This window comes from Sorex araneus, chromosome 2 (assembly GCF_027595985.1).
Source record: "Sorex araneus isolate mSorAra2 chromosome 2, mSorAra2.pri, whole genome shotgun sequence".
Taxonomy (NCBI): domain Eukaryota; kingdom Metazoa; phylum Chordata; class Mammalia; order Eulipotyphla; family Soricidae; genus Sorex; species Sorex araneus.
Window position 1 is genome coordinate 60,725,493 of NC_073303.1, and position 17,971 is coordinate 60,743,463.

Genomic DNA, 17,971 nt, shown 5'->3' on the forward strand with positions numbered 1-17,971 from the left:
TAAGTCTTCAACTCTGGCATCCAAAATATATTGCATTACATTTTATTTTTAGCACTACCTGAGAAACCAATCCAAAGATAGGACAATGTGTATGTGTGTGTTTATATGTATATATGTATCTATTTGCATTATGCATTTGTATAGAGTCACACTTCCTGTATCCACTTAGCCCTATTATTTAGTCTTACCCTGCATTGAGAAAAGGGAGGTTTCCACATAATACTGAGGCCATAAACTTAAGCCTAGTTTACAGGGAGCACCAGCTGGCCTTTCCTGTCCTCCCCCCGGGCCTACACTGACATCAGTGGTGTATGATGTCAACAGATCAGTGTTGGTCTGTGTCCGTGTTAATTCCTTGAGTTAACATTGTAAGTTCAGCTGCCTCATTTGACAGTTGAATCCTTTAATTACAAGGCTGACTCATAAGGACTTGCCACTAAAAAATAAGACAGTAGTACTTTTTATTTTTATGATAGCACTCAAAATTTGATACTTTCATTGATGCTGAATTTTGTCAAAATATTGCTGGTGACTGAATTCCATCTCTCCAAAACTCATATGCTAAAGCTCTGCCCCTAATCTGATGGCGTTTTTAGTGGGATCCATTTGGAAATAATTAGGATGAAGTCATTAGGATAGTGAGAGCTCTTGTGATGAAATTAATGATGATATTTTAGCTTGCTAATTGGATATTATCATATACCTGGAAATTAATTTTATTAAGGCACCATGATTTACAAAGTTGTTCATAATAAAGTGTTTCAGGCGTATAATCTTCCAACATTAATCCCTCCCCTAGTGTCCCCTTCCTTCCACTAGAGTCCCCGGGTTCCCTGCCAACCTACAGTCTGCCCTTTGACAGGCATATAACAAAGTTATAACAAATTTATATGGCTTCTTAGTCATACAATATGACATATAATATAGCATATGATATAATTTATAATCATTTTATGAATTAAAATTAATGATTTTATAAGAGATCAGAAACTGATTTTTTTCTCACTGTCTTTGTACACACACACACACACATACATACACATACACACACACAATGGGAAGAATACTTATTAATCAGAAAGTGCTCTCTTTGTTGGTACTTTAATTTTTTTTTTTTTTTGCTTTTTGGGTCACACCTGTGGATGCACAGGGTTACTCCTGGCTCATACACTCAGGAATTACTCCGGGTGGTACTCAGGGGACCATATGGGATAATGGGAATTGAACTCATGTCGGCCTGTGGTATCTCTCCAGCCCCTGTGTTGGTACTTTAATCTCAGATTTTCAACTTCAGAAATGTAAGAAAATTCATTTCTGTTTTTTTAATTCACTAAGTTTATGATTTATTAACTTAGTATAAAAGAATAATTGAAGCATTTTAAATAAGTGAGTTTTAAAAATTCAGAAGAGGAAGGATTTTTATAGATCTTGAATGTAAGAAGTCTGTTTTCTCAAAATACATCATTTCTTAAAAATGTAGGAGAGCAAAAGTTTATTTAATGAGAGCCTAATAGTCAGAATGTGTTCGAAAAATATGCATTTTCCTTTTCCGCTCACATTCTATCAAACAAATTATCTTTGTAGCAGAATGTGAATATCATTGCTTAAGTTAATTGGAAATTTAGTCCTGTTTTGCTTTTCCTTTATTTCTTTGCCACACTGGAAAGATGGAATGCAAATATTTCTTTCTCATCTACCACCCACCTTCTACCTCCTGGGAAGGTTTTCGAATTAAGTCCTCTACTTGATAAAAAAACAAAAATCAAAACAATCCAAAACCATTTTTTGTTGAATAATTTTCCTTGTAATGGGACATTATGGTTAATTAGGTTAACAATAATAAGAAAGAAGTAGAGAGATTTCCTTAAAAAGGAGAAAATCATTTGGAAGAAGAAAGAAGATAGAATTGTACCCATTCCTCATTTCCCAATCTACAAAGAGTGTTTCCGGCTAGAGAGGGCTAGAGAGGAATCTGGAACAAAGAACCCACACACCGTTCCTTGGCAGTATCTCTGGGTCCAGGGAAGATCTTGAAGAAGTATGACTGGGTGATACTACACTTAGCACCTCAATTGAAGGCTTCACATTGGCAAAGATGGTCTTATTGTCCCTCTTAGTCTGTTTTAATTTTAATTCTGCTTCCTTGTTTTGTTAGTTTGTCTTGGGGTGACAGCTGGTGGTGCTCAAGGCTCCCTCCTGACAATGATTGGGGGGCCGTAAGGGGTGCCGAGGATGGAATCCTGGTAGGCTGGTTGCAAGGCAATGCCCACTATACTATCTCTCCAGTCCCGTGCTCATTTTCCCAGGTCCTTCTAACCTCCCATTTCTGTTGCTCTTCTGCCACTTCCAATGTTTACAGTAAAACTTTAGGATCCTAAAACCGTAAGAGAAGTTTCCTTAGAAAGGCACGAGACAGGTTCTCCTACAAACTGATGTAGGCAGGTAGATAGGAAAAGGCCCTTGGCAATGAAAATTGAGATTTAACAGAGTCTCTGGGAAGGAGACTCTTAAGATGTGCAGATTCAAGAAAACAAAAGACCCGGAAGAAACCATCAGCAGACCCTGAGGATAATGGACCCCTCCCTAGGAGGTTCCCCAAAGAAGGCCATCACCACTCCCAACCTCCCTGGTAAGCTTAGCAACGAACTTTTACCTGGAAAGAAACCCCATGTGGGTGGGGGCAGGTTGAAGAAACCCTATAAAAGACACCTTGAACAAAGGAAGGGCGCGCATATGCTGCCTGAGCCCATGTGCTGCTTTTGCCCATGTGGCCGAGCACATGTGGTGCCCGAGCACATGTGTCGCCCGCATCTCCCCCCTTGAGATGTGTACTTTCATGCTTTTGTGTCCAGTGCTAGGATGTGTGTAAAGCTTCCTCCACCCTTGGAGAAGCCCGTGGTCTCTCTTGAGCGCATTATTCTTACTATTCCCTTTCCCACTTATCCCTTCCTCCCTCCCTCAGAAACTTCTGAATAAAATCTATTTACTTCACTGCTTGTCTACTCCTGAAATTCTTTTCCGAGAGTGAGACAAGAACCCAGTAACTCTGGGTCCTGGGTGGTAGAGGCGGTTGGGGAGAAAGTGACCGTCTTTCTCCTCCCCGCTTCACGTAAGTCACCCGTGGGGCCCACCGACATCAAAACCACATATGCTTTAAACAGCAGATGGAGTCTGACTTTTCAATTGGAGTAAATTACCTTGACGTGCCAATAATGCTTTAACCATCAGTTTAGGACTGCTTAATGCCTGTCTGTTTCAGAGCTAGGAATGTTTGCCTTGCAGCATGCCAACCCTTGCTCGAATTCCTGACACCACAATAGTGTCCCTCAATGCGATGGCTCATTCATGAGCACTTAGTTATGAGTAAATCCTGAGCACGACCAGGTAAAGCCCAAAGTTTCCAACCCCCCATCAAAACAACAAAGAATAAAAAGAATGTCTCAATTTCACCTGGAAACTCATCACAGGTGCTTGTGTCTGCTGAGACCACCTTGGGTCTAGCTGATACTTCTGCTTGCTTGGTACTCTTCTGACATCTGACTGGGGCTTCCACCTCTATTTGGGTAACTGCTATTCGATAGTCTGTCTCAAGGAAGAGATTCCTGACCTACTCTGTTCCTTAGATGAGTGGATCTGGCCTTTGGCAGTCACTTGGTTAGCCATAGTACTTTTGAAAGCCTTACCCCATCCCCATTATTCAACTCAGCATAAACGTCCATATCAAACCCGCTTTTCCTAACACCGTAACTAGATAGTCCAGTCACTTTTTATTCAGTTCCGCTTTTCTTCATACACGTGTCTGCCAGACATTGTTTATGTTTTGTTTGGTTGCTCCCTGTGTGCCTTTTTTGTTGACTGCTATTATAAAATAAATAGGACTATTAGTACCAGAGTACCAGAACTCCACTTACATTTCAGGCTATTAGGTGACAAAAAGAAAAAATATATATAAGGATGCCAACCAAGCTGAATGCTATACGCCTTTGAAGTATGTCCATTTTTTACAGCCTTCACAAAGGGGTCATGATGCTTAGTCAAAACTCTTAGTGTGAGACTCAAGGGTAACTCTGCCCTTGTGTAGGGAGCCGCTTTACAAGTCTGGCTCTTATTTCCTAGTAAGACAGCCTGGCTCTTCTGACTCAAACAGAGGCTTGTAGCAAGGTTGCCACTATAGCCATTTGTTTCTCAATAGCCTATGCCTGTAACAAAAGGACATGTCAATCTGCATTTGTATGTGGATCCAGACACCATTTCCTCCCAGCAGAGAGGTATAAGTATTGTAACTGCCAGTAGAATAAACTCTCTCTCTTTTCTCCTTGCTGCTTTCTGGCTCTGCTTCTGTGTCTGTTCATTCGGCTGCGTCCCCTTCTCAGTCCCACAAAGGGTCCTCCCTACTGGTCAAGACAGGACCCCACACCCTTGCGCTCACCTATCCATCTGAATTCATTTCTCAACGCCTGTTCTTCTTCTCGTACCCTGATACTGGCTATTACCCATGCTCTGCGTAGAGAAAATAGGGACTCCAGTAAGCTGTGTGCTTCATCATTGAGGTATCTCTAAGACTTATGCTTCTGCCAGAGACACTGTTTCCTGTCCTTAATCTGAGCCTTAGACAGTTTAAAATCATTCCCAGCAGCCTTCCTTCACCCCCCCCCACCCAGCCTTCTTAGGGTTAGTTGTGAACAGTTATGCCCCCTTGCCCTCAAATCATGACATTGTAGTGCATTTCAACCCAAATCCCAACTGTGTGCCAGGTCTTCAACTTGGACACCGGTTCAAACAGCCAGCGGGCAATCCTGGGAGCTTCATGATTCTGGGCGATTTATTTCACTTTTTCCCTGCCATCCCCAGCAGGTGTAATGCCCTTGGCCAAAGCCACTTGCCTCCCGAATTTCTGCAAACAGTCTCCTCCCCCTAGAGGCACCTGACTCACAGCCCTTCCAAACCCACCGAGCCAACCAAAGGCAGGGCTGGGGTGAAATTCTGCGTTTTCCTCAGTCAGATTGGGGGGTTTGGAGTTACTGGCACGGTGCAAGGTGTCAGAGCTCAGGCAGCTTAGCCTGGGGTCTCGCCACAAGCCCCAGGAGCAAACCTGCTAGATGCCAAGGGACAAGCCAAGGAGACGGAAACGAAATTCGGGGTTTATCCTAATTAAGTGGTGGGGAGGTCCCAGGCTCCACCCCCAAGGCCCACCAGGGGCCCACACCTCACTTGACCCAGAGGCACGAGATGCAGGCCAAGGGGTTTCTCTTTAAAATTTAATTTTTAAAAATTGAATCACAGGGAGATGCACAGTTACAATGTTGTCATGATTGGATTTCAGTCATAGAAAGTTCCAACGCCCATCCCTTCACCAGTCATACTATTCCCTTATCTATCCTAACTGTCCTTTTCCCCACACACACTGTGGCAAAGTTCCAGCCATTGACCAGTCCTCCTGGCCCCTGTTTTACCTGATATTTGTCCCTCTCCTTCTGACCCATTTCACTCAGCATGATACTCTCCATGTTCATCCATTTAAAAGCAACTTTCATGACTTCATGTTTTATAAAAGTTGCATAGTATTCCACAGAGTAGGTGTGCCATAGTTTCTTTATCCACTCATCTGTTCTTGGGCACCTGGGTTGTTTCCAAATTCTGGCTGTTGTGAATAGTGTTGGAGTGAACATAGGTGTGCAGATGGTGTTTCTGCTGTGTGCTTTTGGGGCCCCCTGGATATATTCCCACAAATGGTATTGCTGGGTCAAATGGGAGCTTAATTTCTAGCTTTTGGGCAATATCCATATTGCTTTCCAAAAAGGATGAACCTGTCAGCATTCCCACTGGCAGTGAAGGAAAGTCCCTTTCTCCCCACATCTGAGCCAGCACTGATTGTTCTTGTTCCTTGGCTGTGTGCCAGTTTCTGTAGTGTCAGATGATATCTCATTGTTTTGATTTGCATCTCCCTGATGATAAATGATGAAGAGCATTTTTTTTCATGTGCCTTTTGGCCATTTGAATTTTTTCTTTGAGGATGTTTCTGTTAATTTTTTTCTACCCATTTTTTTATATGTTAAATTTTTTTTTCTTGTAAAGTTTTACCAGTGCCTTGTATATCTTGGCTATTGACCCTTATCAATGGGCATTGGATATATAACTTATCCCATTCTATGGGCCATCTCTGTATCTTGGTCACTGTTTCTTTTGCGGTGCAGAAGCTCCCTAGTTTCATGCAGTCTCTTTGTTTCCTCTTGCTCTGTCAGTGGTGATTCATCTTTGAAGATGCGGTTACTGACACAAGCTCTGAACCAGAGGCTCAAGTGACTGGGATGGGGATGGAATTTCTGGTTGTCCTCACAATTCCTAGGTGTGAGGAATCACATCCTGGCTGCAGGGAAGTATGGCCCCAGGCCTCCTAGCCGAGGCCTCTCCAACCGCCTGCACCTACACTAACGCACTGGCCAAAGGGACAGAAACGAAATTCTTGGTTCATCCCAACAAAATGCCCGGGGGAGGCACCAGGAGGAACCCCAGACTGAAGCACAGGACCCTGGCCGGGTGCGTCTCCCCCAAACCTGCAGAGTTTCCAGACCCTGAGGCGGAAGCTGCAGCCGGGGAGCCTGACTCCGTCCTTTGCAGCCAAAGGTCACAACCGAAGGCTCAAGTCAGTGGGATTGGAGGCCGTTTGAGATTTTCCTCGCCGTTTGGGGTGTGGGGAGGTAAAGGCACGGCGGCCAGGTTTTGGGGTGCCGTACAGGCTAGTCTGGCGGCTTCCCCGAAGACCCACAAGCGACAGTCCCATGCAAATACACGAACCAAGGAGATCAAACGAAAATTCTGTTTTCTCCTAACAAAATGGGAGGGGTGCATCTGGCCAGGCCTCGGGGCTGCGGCTAAGTGACCCCCCACTGCCCCCACTGGTGCCATCAAAGCTTCCAGACCCAGAGGCATGAGGGGCACGCGCTGCGGGCCACCTGGGTGACTCACGGTCCTTCCAAATCTAAGGTCCAACCCGAAGGCTCAGGTCATCGGCCTAGGGGTGAAGTCTGGCATTCCCCTCCTCTCCGGGCGGGCTGCCTGGCGCTCTGCAGCCCGGTCCAGCGCCGCCCCCTCCGCCAAGCAAACAGGCTTGGCACAAAGACACAAGCCAGAGAAATAGGAACTTTGGGCTTTTCCTTACAAAACGGGTCCAGAATCGGGTGGCCCCCTAGCGCTGAATGCGTGGGGCCCTGCCATTGGCCGCCTCCTCCCAGTTGTGCAAAAGCTTCTAGACCCAGAGGCGTAAGCCACAGGCTGCTGGGGCAAGGCGCATAGACCTTCCCAACCAGACCAAAGGAACAAGTCACTCGGCTGTGGTTGACATTTTGGGTGCTCGTCACTATTGGGGTATATGGAGATGGGTGCAGGGCTGCGGTGCGCATACATTCTAGCCGGATGCTCTTTCTCAGCCCTACAAGCAAATTGGCCTGATGGAAATGAAATATTGTGAAAGAAGGAAAGGAAGAAAGAAAAATAAAGGAAAGAGAGAAAAAAGAAAAAGAAAAAAGAAAGAAATGGGGAGATGGCAGGGAAGGAGAGAGAAAGGAAAAAAGGAGAGAAAGAAAGGAAGGGAGAGAGGAGGGCGGGAGGGAAGAAAGAAAAAAGGGAAAGAAGGAAGGAAGGAAGGGAAGAAAGAATGAAAGAGAAAGAAAGAGAGAAGAAATGAAAATAAAGAAAGTAGGAAGAAAGAAAGGAGTGAAATAAAGAAAGAAAGAGAAAGGGGAACAAAGGAACAAGAGAAAAAAGAAAGATAAAGAAAAAGAAGGAAAGAGAGAACAAGAGAAAAGAAGGAAGGAAGGAAGGTCGGGAGGAAGGAAGGAAGGAAGGAAGAAAGGAAGGAAGGAAAGAAGGAAGGAAGGAAAGAAGGAAAGAAGGAAAAGGAAGGAGGAAGGAAGGAAGGAAAAAAGGAAGGAAGGAAGGAAGGAAGGAAAAAAGGAAGGAAGGAAGGAAGGAAGGAAGGAAGGAAGGAAGGAAGGAAGGAAGGAAGGAAGGAAGGAAGGAAGGAAGGAAGGAAGGAAGTTGGGACTCCCACCAGCTGTCCCCTACCCCACTACTGCAAACAAACTTTCCAGACCCGGTGTCACACACTGCAGACTCCTGGGGTTCTGACACACAAAGGTCCAATTCAAAGTCAGTCTGGGGTTGAAATTTGGGGGTTTCCCTTATAATTTGGGCTATGAGGACTCATGGACATGGTATAACTCACTTTATGTTGTATCTTTTCCATCGACTCCCTTCCCTTCCTTTCTCCTCTCCACATTCACCCAGTGATGCTTCCTTCACCCTCCAAATTAATTATTTTTGCACCAATTCCTGTGTTACGCCTGCTTCTGGGAAAAACAAACCATTTCATATATCAGAATTTGTTATGAGTACTTGTGTGCTTTTGATCTTGCTACAACACTTCTGAAAATGAATGTTCTGTTTTGTATTCTCTGCTTCAGTTTGAATCTGTATACTCTGCACTTAGCACTAAATACACACCTAGCAAGTATTCAGTAAGTGTTCAGTTCTTAGTACATATTGGCTGAACTGAACTGGAAAATAGAATTTCTTAATCTTATAGGGAAGATTACAGCTACAGCTCACCTGTTTTGGCTTGGGGACACTTCTCAATCCATCGCAGTTTAATTCTGTTAGTGGAGATATGTAGAATAATTTTTTCCCAACTGATTGTGTTCATTCTTTTGCACTGATTATTCTCAATGTATAATTCAGCAGTTCTCAGTGTCCTGGGCTGCTCTTCAGAAATGAACAAATGTACTGGCAATAATACCAGGAAGTTCCTTTCCAATAGCTTATAACATGCCCACCACATTTCCTCTTGGGTCTGAGAAATTCATGTCTCTGTCCTTTATTTTAATTTTGGTTGTTGTCATCTAGATCTATATTCAGAAAATAAGCTTAGAGGAAAAATTTTCTCATTTATGTAACGAGTGTGGACTTAACTCTTTATAGTACTAGTCAGAAAGCATCAAGACTTCATTTACTGCCAGACTCAATGTAGCTTATTATAAAACCAACCAAACAAAATATGAAGGTGGAGTGAACAGATGAAGTAAATAAAACAAATATCAGCTTTGAACCAGAAACCAACTAATACCAGAAGAAAGGGGAAAGTAGGTTTAGTAAAATGGGACAAAGAGACAAATTAGTATGTGACGAGGGACAGAACTGAGCTTTCAGGGGTGAGCTTAATGCAGTGTATGCCCACCCTGACTCCAGTGCTGTGCACTTACGGCTTAACGCCATGCTGCATAGCAACTTCAATAAACATACGCTTAAAAGGAGCCCTACAATAAAAAAATTCAAGAAAATGCTATCTTTAATTGTGTCTATTGGAGCAGAAATATTTTTAAAGTACCCTACTTGACCTCCACAAGTACTAAAATGAAATTGTATTTTTTAGGGATTAAGCTGGCCTTGCTGGAGCAGATTAGCCTGTCTGATTCTGTCTTTGCATCAACACTCTCTCTTTCTCTGAAAACTTCCGAATAAAATTTTGCTTTCATATTCCAAACACTACTTGAGTTTTTGCAATTATTGTGTAGGAAATAGTCACAATTTTCTTCTCTTTTGCATTCAGCACAGAGAACAATTTTTTAAATCAAATTAACGTAATTGTTTTATAATAGTAAATTAGTTTTAGGCACATGGTCTTTTATGAAAATATCTGTATATATGATCGATGGTTTCTCTTTTTCAGAGACAAACAGATCAAGTAATCATAAAGATTGTTTGGAAGACAAAACCATATAGCCAAAGTAATCCCCAGTAAAAAGAACAAATATGGAGGCATCATGTTCCCTAATTCAAATTATATTGCAATAATCAAAGCAATGCAGTACTAGAATAAAAATACCACATAGATCAATAGAACATATTAGCAGCACAGAAATAAATATGCACACTTACAATTAATTTTATTTTTAATTTAATTTAATTTTAGGCACCACTATTTGCAATATTGTTGATAATAGGGTTTTGTGCCTCAGACATTTCAGCAATGCACACCCTCCACCAGTTTCCACTTCCCTCCACCATTGTCTTGGAATCCCACATCATATCTCCCCACTCCCACCCACCTCTTCTATGCTAAACTTCTTTTTTTTTTAAATTTTTTTTATTGAGTCACCATGTGGAAAGTTTCAAAGTTTTCAGGTTTAAGTCTCAGTTATACAATGCTCAAACACCCATCCCTTCACCAGTGCATATATTTCACCACCAAGAATCCCAGTATAGCTCCACCCTGCCCCCCCGCCCCCACCACCACCCCTAGTGCCCCCCCCGCCTGTGTTGATAAATTTCGCTTTACTTTCACTTTGATTACATTCAATATTTCAACAAAACTCACTATTATTGTTTGGAGTTTCTCCCCCCTAAAGTCGACCCGCTGAAAAGGAATCATTTGATAATTTGTTTTCCATTGCTGAGAATGAAGAGATATGAGGTCGGGTGACCTCACTAGCGGCCTCACGGTTTTGGGTTTCTGTATTTTAGTATTTTAGTAACTAAGTCTAGAGAAATATCTGCCAGAAATTGCATCACTGCCAGCTTGTACTATATTATATTCCACATATGAGGGCAATCTTTCTATGTCTGTCTCTTTCTTTCTGACTCATTTCACTCAACATGATACTTTCCATGTTGATCCATTTATATGCAAATTTCATGACTTCATGTTTTCTGACAGCTACGTAGTATTCCATTGTGTATATGTACCAGAGTTTTCTTTAACCAGTCATCTGTTTTGGGGCACTCTGGTTTTTTCCAGATTCTGGCTATTGTAAACAGTGCTGCAATGAACATAGAAATTTCTATGCTAAACTTCTTACAAAGACCAGTTCTTAGTTTGTGTTGTCTTTGGCATTTGTTATTTCTTGACTATGTTTCTTTACATCCTATGTATGAGGGAGATAATTCTGTCTCTACCCCTCTCTTTCCGAATAAATCTAACTCCACTCAGCACGCTCTCTCCAGATTCAGCCTGCAGGAGAAAGTGACGTGCTTTCATCTTGTCTGATGACCAAAAGTATCCCATTGTGTACTGAGCTCCTGGTTTCTTTTTCCAGTCATCTGTTCTTGGACACTTAAGTGGTCCAAGTTTCGGTTATTCTAAGTAGCCTGAAGTGCAGCTACTCCACCCACTTGCAGTTCTCCGAATGATACATCGTTTGTTGAAAGCCACTGAAATGTTTGGGGGGATTTATTACCCAGTTTTATTACCTTAAAGAGACAAATGCAACAAATCTTTTTGCAATAAAGTTAGCTGTTTAAAGTTTTAACATTCAAAATTTTAATGCTTAGCAAGTATATTATCCATATCAATTACGAATAGTTATATTAAAGGCCATAGTTTTTATAAAACTAGCAAACATAAATGAAGGACTTTAAAAAATACCTTAATATCAGTGGGTTTTCACTTTTTTTTTTTTGCTTTTTGGGTCACACCCAGTGATTCACAGGGGTTAGTTCTGTGTAACCCCTTCACAAGGCTATTGCAATCAGGAATCACTCCTGGCAGTGCTTGGGGGATCCTATGGGATGTTGGGAATTGAACTTGGTCAGCCTACCCACTGTGCTATGGCTCCAACCTCTTCATTTTTTTTTTCAGTTTTGTTTTGTTTTGTTTCAAGATTTACTCTCAACTCTGTGCTCAGTAATCACTGTTGGGGGAGCATGGGGGAATAAGCTACAAGTAAAACAAACTACATGCCTGATGTTGGGGGGAAAGAAGATTCTCCAGTCCTTGTAAAACATTTGCATTGTAACGGACAGATTGTAAGTGACTTAAGAGCATGTTAAACTTAACTGAAAAGTCTTGTTGTTGTTGTTTTGGGGCAATACATGAAAATTCTCAGGGGTTACTCTTAGCTCTGCACTCAGGAATTATTCCTGGTAGTTATTGGGAGACACGGCGGGTGGGGGGCTGGGGATTGAACCCAGGTTGACCACACAGGGCAAGCATCTGACCTCCTGTACTATTTTTCTAGCCACTTAACTGTAAAGTTGTAACATGATTCTCTTCTGTTCTAAATACCAGGGTTGAGAAAGTGCCCTGGTAGAATTTAACTGCAGGATTCCAAGCAATAGCAATTATTCAGCTGTGCCTTCCTTGTCAATCTCTGAAAATGAATATTTAGATCTTTTATTTGCTTATAAAACAGATACATATTGATCATCAACCTTGCCTGGGTATTTGGCTTTGTACCGCCAAGAAATGGGGCTATTCATAGTTCAATGAATAGAAAATATAAATGCGAATCAGGGAACAAGGTAAGGGATATTCTATTGCCTGCCACTAAAGAGAGTGTTTTGTTCCCTCCCCTGTTAGAGGCAAGGGAATCAATGCCATCATGATTACCAGGGACGAAGGGTTTTCTACACATAGCTTGATTTTGCTTGAGCTGATTCTGATGAGAATGTTTCTTGACCATTCATCCTCATTTAAGCTTCCATCAATGGGGTGAGTAATAGTAACATCTGTTTGAATAAAGAGGAGAAAATGTTCCATTGAATTATGAAATATTAGCACATTTTACTGAGAAATTCAAATTTGGAATATCGCCTATAGTGTTTATTTCTCAAAGACACAGCGCAGAGCTTGTATCAGTCATCATAAATGGTGTACTGGGGAAACAAGGCTTTGTATGGCTAATGCATTTCTATTTTTCTCCTGGCAAAAGGGCTTTAAAGTTGAATTGTAATTGCTTTTGGCCTCCCGGTTATGAGCACATCTAATATCTGTCCTTATCAGCTTAATAACCAAATACATCCTCTATCCAATGAAGATATATGAACCAGATTTCTGGAACCCAGAGATGGACGGGGAGCAAGATAGTACACAGCATCAGGCACTTTCTTTGCACACAGCTGATCTGGGTTTGATCACCAGAGCCAGAGACTCTACCTGCCCATCCCCCTCACAGGAGAAACCCCTGAGCACAGCACTGGGAGTAAACTCTGAGCACAGCCAGGTGTTGTCCCAACACACCACAAACAAAAAGTTGAATTGTCACATTGCTGAGATCTAGTACATTCTAAGAGGTGAGTCTTTAAAATACGTTTGCCTTGCACGTGGCCAACCCGGGTTCAAATCCCAGCATCCCATATGGTCCCCTGAGCACCGCCAGGGGTGATTCCTGAGTGCATGAGCCAGGAGTGACCCCTGTGCATTGCTGGTTGTGACCCAAAAAGCAAAAAAAAAATGCTTTTTAAATTTAAATAATTTTTTCACCTTTTACTAAAGAACTGTGAATTTTAAAGTTATTTATATTTGAACTTTAGGTACACACTGTTTGGACACCAATCCCAGCACCAGTGTCAACTTCCCTCCACCGATGTCCCCAAATTCCATCTGAACCCTCAATCTACCTCCTTGATAGGCATTTTTATTATTTTTTTTGTTTTTTGGGGGTCTACATCCAACAGTGCTCAGGACTTACTCCTGGTACTGTGCTCAGGGATCACTCTTGGCAGTCTCAGGGTACTATATGTGGTGCTAGGCAAGTTACTCTATCCACTGTACTATCTCTTTGGCCCCTGTGGACACATTTTAGTTTGTTTGTTGCAGTTTAGATCATGCGCTTTCATGCGCTGAGAGGTAAGTCTTTATGAAATTTGTTATATTAAAGAGAGCAGGAATCAATGGCTTGTTAGTCAAATCCACCCTGTAAATAAAGTTTTACTGGAATCTGGTCACACTCAGTTTTTTTACAGCCTACAATAGGTCTTGATTAACATGTTCTTCAAGACCTAAAATGGTTTAATGGTTTGGCTCTTTCCTTCCTTCCTTCCTTCCTTCCTTCCTTCCTTCCTTCCTTCCTTCCTTCCTTCCTTCCTTCCTTCCTTCCTTCTTCTTTCTCTTCCTCTCTCCCTCCCTCTCTCTCTCCCTTCTTCCCTCCCTTCCTCCCTTCCTCCCTCTCTCTCTATCTCTCTTTTTCTCTCTTTCTTTCTTGCCCTTCCTTCCTTCCTTCCTTCCTTCCTTCCTTCCTTCCTTCCTTCCTTCCTTCCTTCCTTCCTTCCTTCCTTCCTCCCTCCCTCCCTCCCTCCCTCCCTCCCTCCCTCCCTCCCTTCTTTCTTTCTTTCTTTCTTTCTTTCTTTCTTTCTTTCTTTCTTTCTTTCTTTCTTTCTTTCTTTCTTTCTTTCTTTCTTTCTTTCTTTCTTTCTTTTCTTTTTTTCCTTTCTCCTGGGGCCCCATAGCCCCGATCCTTTAAAATGATTTTCACGTAGCCCTTTAGAGAAAAATGTGAACTTTATTAGCATATAGTAATCAGTGACAAACTAATATTTTAATGTATTATTGCCTGAAATATGAATTTATTATCACAAATGTTCTAAATTAAATCTAAATTTGTAAGTTAAAATAATACATTACATGAGAATGTTTTGTAGGATTTAAGGGACTTTTGTTATGTTTATTCATTTATTCTGCAGAACTGAAAGTTCTAGGATGTTTTGTTTTACTTTGTGGAAATCTGAATGAGGAATGAGTAGGTTATGTATTAAAGAAAAACAGAAGTCTTTTTTAGGTGGCATAAGAAACAGAAGATTTTTCAAATGACTAGTGTGATAATACCTTTGAATATTTTCTGCTTTTAACCCTCCATGACATTGAATCTAGAGATATCTTTAGTGGTTTCATGTCATTGGTCAAGGAAATGGAAAACAAAGATACACAAATGAGATCGCATTAAATTAAGAAACTTCCACACTGCAAAAATAATAATAACTAGAATAAGAAGACAATCCACAGGCTGGGAGAAAATATTTGTGCACCAATAGTACTAACAAAGGTCAACATCCAAGATAGATAAAGCTCTGGTAAAATAACAACAACAATGAAATAAACCCCATCAAAAAGTAGAGAGAAGAGATGAAGAAATAAGTAAAAATGTCCTCAAAGACCATATACAGATGGCCAAACCACAGATGAAAAAATGCTCTGCATCACTAGTCATCAGGGAAATTCAAGTTAAAACAATGAGAGAACACTTACACTTATGAGACTGGCACACATCCATGAAAGCATGAAAGCACCCAGTGTTGATCTGCATGTGGGAAAAGAAACCCTCATCCACTGCAGAAGAAAATTTTCAACTCTTTATAAAAAAAATTTGGACACTTCTCAAAAAAAACTCTAGGAACTGAGATTCTATATGATCCATTCATCCTACTTCTGGAGAATCTGTTCCAAGGAGTTAAAACTCTACTGAGAAAAAACATTTGCACTGCTATGTTCACTACATTGTAACTGTGGATAACTAGAATAATACTGAGATTCTTAAAAAGTATTCTGCAATGTATTCTAACTCTCCCCAAACAATCTTTCCTTTCACAGTCTGAATTTACAGATTTTCTGTAACATGTAGTGAAACCTTCTATCTTCACATTAAAGCATCTACCACATCAACTATTAGCAGTTTCCCAGACCCTTCACATTGCTCAGCTTGAAAAGAGAACAGGTGATTTTTGACTGACTGCTCATGTTCTTGTTTATCTAAGTTGCTGTCATGATTACTTGACAAATCTACAAAGTGTACTACATCTGTTCACTTTGGGCTGGCACAGCTGGAAGTTCCTTACTTCTGTACTAAACTTTTTATATGGGTATGATTTTTAGTTGCCTATTCTGTCTGTATTTATGCAAATTGCAGTGTTATTTATAAGTAAGTCAATAATCATTTCTAAGACAACATCTGCACCACTGTCTGATTATTAGACACCTGCAAAGTCAGCTTGCTCTGAATGGAAAGCCATGTAGTGCCTGAATGAGACCATAGCTTGAAATAAACTTCAACCATGTGTGTGCTTATTGATCTCAGTCCTAATTTGAGACATTTATTTATTGGTGATTGGTCTTAGATATGCCTTTTTCTTCAAAATATTTTTAGATCTTCTAAATATAATAATGTGATGGGGGTGAGAACGAAACAAAGAAACACAATATTTTTCTGTGTTGTCTATTCATTTAACCTTGGGGCTATGTGACTTCCCTTCTTAGTCCTTCTTCCTTTGTTTTGAAGCACGGATCATAGCACTCATCATGTAGGAATATTTTGCTGATGAAATGAGAGAAAATACAATGTAAGCATCATCAAACTGCCTGGTACTTAGACAAAAATTATTCCTCTTTTTTTTTTCCAAACACTATTTTGTATTGGAGCGATAGCACAGCAGATAGGACGTTTGCTTTGCACGTGGCCGACTTTTGTTCGATTCCTCCGTCCCTCTCGGAGAGCCTGGCAAGCTACCGAGAGTATCCCGCCTGCATGGCAGAGCCTGGCAAGCTACCCGTGGTGTATTCGATATGCCAAAAACAGTAACAAGTCTCACCATGGAAATGTTACTGGTGCCCGCTGAGCAAATTGATGAACAATGGGAAGACAATGACAGTGACAGTACTTCCTCTTAGTCCTTCCAACACATCATTTCTCTTTAATCCATATACCAGGGAATGGGTTATGGGTAACAGAAGGCATTTGAAGGCAGTAAAACCTTGTGCTTGGTCTGATTTTCCAGATCAAATCTGCCTTTCTCATGAAGCCAGAGAGAGGGTAAGTGTGGGACTGTGTCCACTAGTCTACTAGCCCCCTTTGGTTCAACTTCTGACTTAGATGGGAAGCAACGTGGCTGCCCAGGTTATGCAAGCTTTTTCTTTGGAGAGTGTTGACAAGGTTCAACTTGCTAGCAAGGGACCATGAACAGAGATGACTGGGTGTTCACCCCAAAAACTCTTCTCTGCCTCCTCTTTGAACAGCCATGAACTGTCACCAGAAAGCAGGACAAGAAAACACAAAAAGAATCTGGAAAAATATAAAAATGGCATTCCCCCCTTTGCTGTTGTTGGGGGTGGAAGTAGGAGACCCAATAACAACAAGGGGAAAGAGAGGGGGAAACATGATTTAGGAATTATCTAGAGTTCAGTGTTCGATTTACCATTGCTATTTCTGTTAACTAAAGAAGTCTATGGATGCTGATAATGGATAAAAGTAAGTTTATAATGCATTCAAAGCTACTCTCATTGCTATCTGTACTGTTTACAAAATTGACCTTCATTTAGGTTGTCTCCTGTATTTACTGCTAGCAACCACTTGCCAATTATGGTGAAATCATTCTGTTTGTTTTTGTAAGTACTCTATTGATCATTCTTCTACCATGTTTCTCTTACATCTATCCAATTTGTTATGTTTCCCAGATAACGATGGTTTCTGCTCATTAGAGACAGCATTTGAAGATTTGAAAGTTAGAAAGCTGGGATCTTGTTTACAACCAATTACTTGTAAAACTGGAAAAAAATCGCTCATTTTCTCCCAAGCCTCCAACTACATCTTATGTTGATCCCTCATAGGTTCACAAAGCTGTGGATCGTTAAAAAATATATGTTAGATCAAAGGGAAGGAAAACTTGTGTTGACACTCGGTAGTTTAATTTAATGAATTTTGTATTTCCCTCCTCTGTGAAACGGTGGGTTTCATAAGGTCATAGAATTTTAGCCCTAGGCATGCTCCTAGAGTCATCTGGTCAACTTTCCTGTTTTGCGCATGAGAAAAATCAAAGAACTTTAGCACCATGCCTACAGTTCTTGAAGAAACAGAGAAACAGTCAAATACTTCTGGTCTTTACCCAGGTGGAGACCTCCTAACCAGACTTCACGGGAGTGCTGGAAAGTAGATGATATTAGCTTCTCAACATAAAAATATTTTGTTTGGAAGGCACCCAACAAATAATCGTATTAGCAATAAAAATTAGAAACCCATGCATGTATCTATTTTTGAGCCTCTCAAGTGGTGTCAGGAAGTCCCCAGGGGTGATTCTTGGGGATGGAGGTAGTATAGTTGATGAACCAGACTGACAGTTCCATGTAGTCCTGTAGCTATAGAGAACACCAGAGTCACCCTGGCAGTTCTTGGGGACCTCCAGGGCCACACCTGGTGATGATGAGAGACCATGT